Source organism: Falco cherrug, chromosome 1 (genome assembly GCF_023634085.1).
Source record: "Falco cherrug isolate bFalChe1 chromosome 1, bFalChe1.pri, whole genome shotgun sequence".
Lineage (NCBI taxonomy): Eukaryota > Metazoa > Chordata > Aves > Falconiformes > Falconidae > Falco > Falco cherrug.
Window position 1 is genome coordinate 101,732,362 of NC_073697.1, and position 10,163 is coordinate 101,742,524.

The following is a 10,163-nucleotide window of genomic DNA, read 5'->3' on the forward strand; positions in this document are numbered from 1 at the left end:
AGTAAATTTGAGTTTCAGTTCTTTTTTATCTGGGGTTACTTTCCAAGAAGTTGCAGGGGCTTTCTTAATCCGGGTATGGTGAATTCAAGAATTCTGTCCCTCAACCTTGATTGCAGTGTAGGTGGTGAGTAGGACTTGAAAAGGTCCGGTCCACTGTGGTTCCAGGGTTTTATCTGCAAAACACTTAACGTATACATAGTCTCCTGGTTGTATATCGTGAACAGGTCCATCCAGACCCCTACTGCGTGTTCCCATCATATGCTTCTCAATTCTTATTAATTGTTTGTTTAGTGCCACCATATAGGAAGTCATTGTTTCTTCACCAATCTGTGAAGACATCCCCTTTTGTACCCCATAGAGTCGTCCATATAAAATTTCAAATGGGCTAAGCCCCTCTTTTGCTCTCGGCCTAGTTCGAATTCGTGTAAGAGCTAATGGCAAAGACTGGGGCCAAGTTAGATTTGTTTCTTGGCCTAACTTGACAATCTGTTGTTTGATTAGATGATTCATCTTTTCCACCTGGCCACTCAATTGTGGTCGGTATGAGGTATGTAATTGCCAATCTATTCCTAGATGGTGGCTGATCTGTTGCACTATTCTGGACACAAAATGTGGTCCTCTATCCGAGGACATTACCGCTGGGACTCCAAGCCTAGGTATTATCTCTTGGAGTAGTATTTTGGTCACTTCGCGGGCTTAAGCAGTTCTGCATGGGAAGGCTTCTGGCCAACCTGAAAAGGTATCCATTAGTACCAATATCGATACCCCCCTTTTCTAGGAAGTTCTGAGAAATCGATCTGCCAATGTTGCCCTAGAACATTCCCTCTGCTAATGTTCCCTAGTTTTATTTTATTTGCTGTATTGGGATTATTGCGTAAACACATTTCACATTGCTGAGTCACCTGTTTTATTACAGTATACAAGTTTCACCCTTTCAATTTCTGATTTAGACTTTTATATAAAGTATCAGCTCCCCAATGCGTCTTATTAATAATAGGGCTGTGGTCCATATTAAATTGGATGGTACCACTATACAACCATCCCTTAAATAAGTCCACTTACTTAATTTTATTTTATAATTCATGTCCTGAATTACCTTTAAGTTTTCTTTAGAATAGTTTGGCTCTCGATCTGTACTTACAGTTTGGATTTTATCATCTGGTATTAAGGATAATTCCTCTTTTCCTACCTCCTCTGTTACTCGTCTGGCCTCATGGTCGGCCAGGCGGTTTCCAATTTCCAAATCAGTGCCTCAGAGTGGGCCATGCCTCACATCAAGGTCTGGCATGGCATTTGTTCCCACCGCTCAACGCCTGCTGGGTTGCAGCCAACAGCGGAGCTCAAGATTCTTCTTGGTGGCAAACACAGAGGCCAACCCAGTCTTGCCCTTGACTATGGTAGGAGGCACCCGACCAACCTTATTCCTTGTACTTCATTGTCAATGCAGTTTCATCTGCACATCCCATAACAAGTCACTGTCATGGCAAAACACACAGATTTACATTAGTAGAACTACTACAGAGTGTATTTTATTTCACTTTTTCTGCCAATATCCCCACAGCCTTGCTGACCAAGGGATATTGTTTTTATCTGAACTGGGCAAGCCTCCCCCTTATCATTTTACTGTAACAGGTAAAGCATTTTTCACCTTTCCTGGAATTTATTTTCAGATACACCTGGTTAAAAATTTCTTTTACTTCAGGGAGGTCCTCTTTTCTGTTGAATTAAAGATAAGCTCAATATTTCAATTACTTGATCATATTTAACTTTTAATTTCATTTCCCCTTCTTTAAACGTCTAGATGTTCTAATAAATCTCATCCCAACAAAGATTTTAGTGAATTTGGCATTCTTATTTGTTTTTTTTTTTTTTTTTTTTTTTTTTAGTTTGTACTTTAAAGGTTTCAGGATGTTTTCCTGGTGGCCAGCAGCTCCCACAACTGTAACAATTTTTTTTTTTTTTTTTTTTTTTTTTTTTTTTTTACTGAAGTTTAACAAGTAAGTTGGTTTTGTATTCACTAAAATTCCACCTCATACCCATTCCCTGCCCTAGAAGGGCCGTTACCGGTCCTGTTGTACTGCAAATGCTGCAGCAATTGGGGTGACATTGTCAGGTCCTTCTGCTCAATTGTCAGCAAGAGCAACCCCTCCTCCTCACCAGCAGAAGGGTTCGGGGCAGGAGATGCTCTTCCTGCTCTGCAGGTTACACAAGCCTGCCTCTGCAGCAGCACTTCTGTTTTAACTCTTTCTTACCCTGAATGCAAATCTGCTACTTGTTGCTTTAAGTCTGTGTTCTTACATATCAGGCCTTTGCAAGCAAACAGAAAACATCCTGCCATGCATCCCAGCATGATTCAGTCGCACCTTCGAGGGGGTACGGGGGTTTGTACAAACTCACCCCAATACTTCAACACTTTCACAGGGTCTTTGATTCTTCACACACACACACGCATGCCTCAGGTTTTACATACATAGTACAAGTTTTTAGATCTTACAACGTGTTTCATTCTGGTTGCTCCACAGAAGGAACCGCAACCTGAGCTTTTTAACACAAAAATTTCAACAAGAACATCCTTTTCTAGAGCCACAATCAAAGATCAGGTGATGTTAATCCCACACTCTTTCTAGTGCTAGTACCATAGGATCCCGAGGGGGTACTAATCCACAGGCCTTTTGCCACTCAGGTTTGTCCTGGAGGACGAAGAACATGTCTGCATACGATACTTCGTCCCATTTTCCTTCTCTTCTCAGACACAACATTAATTGCAGGAGAGTGTTATAATCTAACGTTCCTCCCTCCTGAGGCCATTTCGCATCGCTCTCCAATTTATACAAAGGCCACCACTGATTACAATATTTAACCAATTTCCTTCTATTTTCGGTACCACCCTGTCCTACAATATCACTCCAATGTTTTAATATACAACCCAAAGGCGATTTTTCACAGGGCTTACTCCTTCCATTTCCCATTTTGCAATTTTAATTACTTTGTTTTTCTCCGGCCGCCTTAGCCACCTAAGGTTGGAAACGCGGATAGAGCTTTTTACTCGTTTTGCACTCAAACGCCTGTCTCAAGCACTCTTGCACTCACACTTAGTCAAAATAATTAAGCTATACACGGAAAATCAAAATGCGCATCTCAATCACACCATTCACACTCTCCGGGCAGCCCGCAGTCACACAAGCAGTATGTTATACGGTATCGTGCACTTATGTACAACTTTTAGGAGCACTAACAGTTCACAAAGTATGCATTTCAATGAACAATTGCCAAAAAACAAACAACAAACAAAAACCAATTTTTCCTGGTCTTAAGCAGAGTGTTAAGTTTTCCGCTATTTGCCACAATTTACCAGAATGTTAATATTTTTTCAACATACATTTCATAACTCCGAGTTTTGAACATATAATAAGACAACACATAGAACAAACAAGACACAGAGCGCTATTTCAGTTGTTACATTCCAGGAATTCCCCAATTCTTAAGACAACCTAAAGGAAGTTTTTAGCTTCCTCTTTTTCCTACGCAAAAGTTTCCCTTTTACTTTTGCTGTGAGGTCCCTCTTGTTCCTGTGAGATTCCGCCTTATTCCGTCCCGCCCCCCGCTTTCCGTCACGAGGCCTCCGGGCTTTTAGGAATGGCAGTAACCTCGGGTTTGCTCGATCTGCCCTCAAGATCGCTAGCGGCCACCCCTTGGTCAGCAAACCCCCTCCCAAGGTACCTTTCCTCCTGGGGACTACGCTGCGCGCCGGACGTCTCCGTGCGTCTCACCAGCCGCCCCGTTACTAAACATACCGTTTTATCCGTGGATCCAGGGGTTTCTTTTCTGCTCCCGGGTGAACAGCTGAGAAGAGGAGGCTCCTCCGAGGAAATCTCCCGGGGCGCGCCTAGGAGCGTCCGCTCCGCAGCTGGTCCCTCAGCCGAGCAGAAATCCTCCTGGCTGGCTCGCCAAACTGACGTGCGGAATTAGACTCTATAACTCGAAAGTTATAAAGTAGGTATGTTTATTGCGCGCAGATGCACGGGGGATCGCTCCTCCACAAGCGTGCATACCCGAAGTGACGAACCATCTCACATTTATACAATGAACAAATGAATATTCAATTAACGCCTATACATATTTGTTACCTAAACCCCGCTTCGTATGTTAATTAGCTTATCAGTCCATTTCCTGGAATGTGGTGGTCCTGCAGGTTTGTAGGTGATTCATGTTCTTGTGACCATCCGATCTTCTTCAGGTGATTCATGTTCTTGTGACCATCCGATCTTCTTCAGGTGATTCATGTCCTTGTGACCACCCAATCTTCTTCAGGTGATTGTGACCACCCAATCTTTTCCAGCAAGGAGACTTAGCACTCCCTCCCTCTAGATAGCATTTGAATGTCTCTCATCTTTTCTTATTCTCTTTTAAATAGCCCCTTTGTTAGAGGAAGAAGGGCAGGCGTCTCCCCTTTGTTAGAGGAAGAGGGGCAGGCGTCTCCTCAAAACTGTGGTTGTCACCGCACCCATGACTAGTCACCATACCCACATTCCTTAAGCAGACACATACAATCACAATCCATGTCCATTATCCCCATTTCACATTATTTCTCCATATCACAGGTTTTGGAAGGTGAGAAGTAGTGAGCAGCATGCCCCTCCACCCCTGAACCCACTGCAGCTGTTTGCAGAGTGGGCTCCCGAGTTTCAGCTTGCCAGTGGCTGGAGGCAGCAGATGGCATCACTGCACAACACGTCTGCTGCTCACCAGCAGCCATGAAGCCATTCAGAGGATTATATTTCTTGGTCCACGTTTTCTAGCCATTAAATTCCTCCTTTTTAAGCAATTTCTTTCTCAATGACAAGGTTACACTGTGGTCCACTGCTTGCACCTGTTTTCCTTTTTTACTCCTGTGCCAGTTAATGGTCCCATGTGTCTTGAGTGTTTAGGAGCAAATCGGGACATTGCAGGCAGGTGACATGGTTATATTGTACCTGTGGTGTCTCATGTTGTCCACTGGGCTCACAGGAGAGCAGAAGACTTGCTCTCAAGTGGGGGAGAGGAGCTACCCAGATGTGGGAAGGTGCCATGCTGGGTTCCCAGGGGAGTGAGACACCAGCCCTGGAGGTCCCCTGGCCACAGACAGCCATGGGGAAGGGGCTCTGCCTGCTGACAACCATGAGATGTTTCAGCCTCATGGTTCAGATCAGGAGAACCTCACACAAGGTGTCTCATCCATTCATGTCCCCAGCTGTCACTGGGGCTGCAGGGTTGAGTTTTCTGCCACGTGGGTGTCAGCATAGCTCCCCATGGCATCTCCTGATCACCTCTGGGTGCCTCTTCCCCCCCTGCAGAGCACCATGGTTACAACAAGGATGGGTGGGATGTGCTGCAGGAGCCCTGTTTACATGATGAGACTTAAACCATAACCGCATGGGACAGTGCAGGGGCTAGTGGTGACTTTGGATTTTCAGTAGGGGAAGAGTCCAGCGTTTATAGAGTCCTGGTTTAGTGGCCAGATGCAAGTCCGGGATTTCTGTGTGGAAGCAGAAAGTCCACACAGGCTGGGAAAAGAAAGGCTGGGAGTGTCCCTGACCATCTTTGCTTTGTACATGGTGGATTTTAATTAACAGCACATTTCAGAGGACCAACTTATCACTGGCAGGAGTCAGGAAGATCCTTTTCACTTGCTCCATCCCCTCTGCATGCAGATTTGGGGTCAGGGGCAGTTTCCCAGGCCAGGTGGTGGTTATCAGCTTGCTCTGCTCAGCAGCAAATGTCACCCCAGGTGCTGGCTGCTGCTGGAGGGATGCAGGAGAGCATCAGTGTCCCTCTGCTCACTCTGCCCCACACCAGTGGTCTGTCACCTTGACAGTCTTATTTATGCTGATGTGGGGATGGCCCCTGCTCGGGTGACCTCTCTGGGGTAAAGCTGTGCCTGTGTGGGTCCCAGCAAGGTGGGAAGGGGGACACCATCAGCCACTGGCTCGATCTTACATGGGAAGGGGAAAGCAAAATCCTTGAAACAGGCCTGGATAAAGGCAAATGGAAGCAGATCGGCCAGTGTGTTACCCCGAGAGGCAGGGGCCACCCTTTCACTGCTCAAAACTGTGGAAGAGCCTCAAATTCCCCTGCAATGCTGAAGGAAAGGATGAGTGAGCTGGAGCTCCTGCATGAGCACAGGCAGTGACCGGGACAGAGCAAACTGGCCAAGCAGCAAAAGGAAAGGGTGGTGGCTGGAGGGAACTCCACAACACTTGTGCAAAACCAAAGTCAAGTACACTGGGAAGGCCTTGGCTTCTCAGCCAGGGTTCAGAAGCTGTTCGGAACCAGGGTTTGGAAAGCAGCAAAGTTATTCAGAAACAGTGCTTTTTGGTATCTTCACTGGTAGGCATTGAAGCCATTGAAACTGTGGCGAATGAAGAGGCGGGACGCAGCTTGATGCAAGCAAATGTCCATTTATTGTACAGAAGCACGAGTTTTTATACACTTTCAGAAGCTGCGCGTTTTAAACAGATTGGTTCTTGAAGCTAAGCATTGCATCCTAGGCAATCCCTGACTGGTAGTTAACTGCCATCAATTAACAGCAAGGTGTTAACTTTCCTTGGCGCCATCCATCCCCCACTCCCTATGCTCTGTATCATGTTAATTGTTGTCTAGACAAGCTTGAGCACATTCCTTTCAGCTAACTGATTGCCACTTTATGGTCCTGATTTCCAGGCCCCCTCCTGCATGAAACCAAAGAGGAAGAGGAAGTTGCTCTGTCAATGAGATGGGAACCCAAGGCCCCTTGCTCTTGGTGAATATGGAGATAGACTTTATCAGCTACGACAATAATTTTTTTCTTGCCCATACTCAGATGATATAGAATCATAGAACCATTCAGGTTGGACGAGTCCAGCCATTAACCTAATGGTGCCAAGCACACCACTAACCATGTCCCGAAGCACCATGTCTACATGTCTTTTAAATGCCTCCAGGGATGGTGACTCCACCACCTCCCTCGGCAGCCTGTTCCAGGGCCTGACCACCCTTTCGGTGAAGAAATTGTTCCTAATACCCAACCTAAACCTCTCCTGGCCCAACTTGAGGCCATGTCCTCTTGTTCTGTCACTTGTTACTTCAGGGAAGAGACTGACCCCACCTCACTGCACTCTCCTTTCAGGTAGTTGTAGAGAGTGATAAGGTCCCCCTGAGCCCCCTCCTCTACAGGCTGAACACCCCCAGATCCCTCAGCCGCTCCTCATAGGACTTGTGCTCCAGCCCCTTCCCCAGCCCCGATGCCCGGCTCTGGACAAGCTCCAGCACCTCAATGTCCCTCTTGCAGTGAGGGGCCCAAAACTGAACCCAACATTTGAGGTGCAGCCTCACCAGTGCCAAGCACAAGGGGACAGTCACTGCCCTGGTCCTGCTGGCCACGCTGTTTCAGATCCAAGCCAGGATGCTCTTGGTCTTGGCCACCCGGGCACACGGGGGCTCAAGCTCAGCTGACCATCAACCAGCCCCCCCAGGCCCTTTCCCGCTGGGCAGTTCCCAGCCCCCTGCCCCCAGCCCGCAGCTGCCTGGGGCTGCTGTGACCCACGGGCAGGACCCGGCACGGAGCCCTGTTGAACCTGATACAACTGACACCAGCCCAGCCTGCCCAGACCCCCTGCAGAGCCCCCTGCCCCCCAGCAGGTCAGCACTTCCCCCAGGTTGGTGTCACCTGCAAAGTGATTGAGGGTGGCTCAGCCCCCTCCCCCAGATTTTCGATGAAGACATTAAACAGGGCTGGCCCCAGCACTGAGCCCTGGGGACACCCCGTGTCCCTGGCACCAGTGGGACCTAACTCCACTCACCACCATGCTTTGGGGTCTGGCCAGCCAGCCAGCTTTTTGCCCAGCAGAGTCCACCCGTCCAAGCCACAGGCAGCCAGTTTTTCCAGGAGAATGCCATAGGAGACAGTGTCAAAGTCCAGGTGAACACAATGTACAGCCCTTCCCTCATCCACATATTAGATCTTTAAGTTCAATCTTCCCGACACATTAATATTTCCTTTACACAAACTTAATCTTAGTTTATAACGCTGGAAATAGGCACCAAAAGTGATGCATTCATCGCAGTAAAATTTTATGTGTGTGCACAGGTATGTGACAGCATAGATATTAGTGTTTTCTTTACTCAGGATGTGCTTTGACATTTCTTCTGGGAAGAGAAAACACCACTCACACCTCACAGCTGGGGACAACATTTCCCATCTTGCAGATGCTCCAGAGGCCAATAAGGAAAAAATCAAGGAGGGTGAGGTAGAACAAACGTCCATAAACCTGATGGAGAGCAGCTCGCTAGCAGCATGCGACGGCTGTCCCATAACCCAGCCGACACCAGGGCATCCCTGCGGTGGGGGAGCTGCCTCCTGCATGCTGGCTGCCCAGGGCAGCCCCTGTGCCAGGTAAGTGCCCCAGCAGGGCCGGGGGGGCTGTGGCTGCTTTTTATCAGCATTGGGGCAGCCCCACACAGCCATGAAGCTGCTTCAATGTCACCTGGGTGGGCTCTGCAGCCAGGAGGTGAGGGGAGGTCTGCACGGGCAGGTCTGCCCTGGCAGTGATCGGCAGCCCCGGGTCCGTGGTGTCTGCCCAGAGCTCCGAAGGAGTGTCATCCACCTGGTGATACTCCACCTGGCAGGTAGAAACTCCCAACTTCTCAGACAGGACTTCTTTGAGCTTGGCATGGCTTCGGGGCCTTCCTTGTGGCCGCAGTTGTGGCTGACTTCAGGCATTTACATGGACCTGTCATGAAACAGAAATGCTGGGAATGGGATAACATCCCACCCCTCCCAAGGTAATGGCCCAAGCACCACATCTATGCAGAAGTGAGTTATGAGAGAAAATGTTTTTGAAACATCATGTACCAGGCAGAGTGCATGGGGAAAAAAAATCTGCTTCCTCAGTTCACTTGTTAACTTTTTTGGAAATCCTGTTTACTTCCCTGTTTGCTCTGTTCCAGTGGCTGAGCTGCAAGTTAGTGCCCAAGAGTAACTCTGGACGTACCTTGGGCTAAGCTGGACTCCTCCATGCAAGCAGCACAATTTGTGTTTCACCTTCACAGTCATCTCAGCATTGCTGGGGAAAGCCTTTTCTGTCTGAAACTCTTTCTCCCTCAGCAGATGAGATTTTTGCAGCCTCTGGCATTATTCAGTTATTTTTCATTTGTAAGACTTTGGAATTTTTTTTTATCAGTATTTTTTTCAAAATCATAGCTCAAAGCTCACTTGGGTGAAAGGTGGCATTTGTCACCATAGGTTGTACCTGCACGGTGATGGCTAGAGGCACATGTCTGCCCCACGCAGAGGACATGCAGTGAACCACACAGTTCCTGCCCCAGGAGCTGGAAGAGGCAGGAGATATTGCAGGTGCTCCCTGGAGAGACACCTGCTTTCACCTGACGCTTGGTCCAGTCCCTTTAGCTCTGCTTCTGACATGAGCCCCAGACATGACAAGCTGGATGTTTCCCCCATTCTCCTTCCTGCCTATGAATGCTACTGATCCACACAGTGTGTTTGCTCCAGAAGAAGGCAGGGATGTCCCTGGTGCCTTCCATGGTGCTGGTTTGCTGCATTCAGCTCCTGTGCAGCCCGGCACGGACCTGGCAGAGGGACCCCTGGCCCTGCTCAGCTGTGTGTTGAGTGGGGCTGCACCTCCAGGCTTGTGCCCTGCCAAGGATCAGCGAATGCCACCAAACACCCGTTGCCGATATACCCGGGAAAAACCCTGCTTGACACAAGGGACGTGCAAGGATGCTTTTGCGGCTTCCGGGCTGTATTTGCTCAGATTCTGATAAGGGCTCTTATCAGAGCAGGTGAATACCCCTGGCTGGGGGCCAGGTCACCACTCCATCATCGACAGCTCAGTAACACATCCCGAGACAGGGACGGATCAGGACTAGCAGCAGTGTCACCCCACTCCTCCCCTGCACTGTGCAGCTATAAATCTTGTGACTCAACGCAATTCTACAGTAACTTTCTGGACTTGTAAGTGTGCAGGTATCCCTGTAGAGTCGGCATGGGTGAGTGTGAGCGTGGGGCAGCAGGGCGGGGGGGGTCCCTGGCTCGTGGACCCTCACAAGTGGTGCTGGTGGAGGCGGTGGTGTTGAGAGTCTCCCCCCTGGCAGAGCCATCTGTGTGCCCCTATGGATGAAGGACTTAC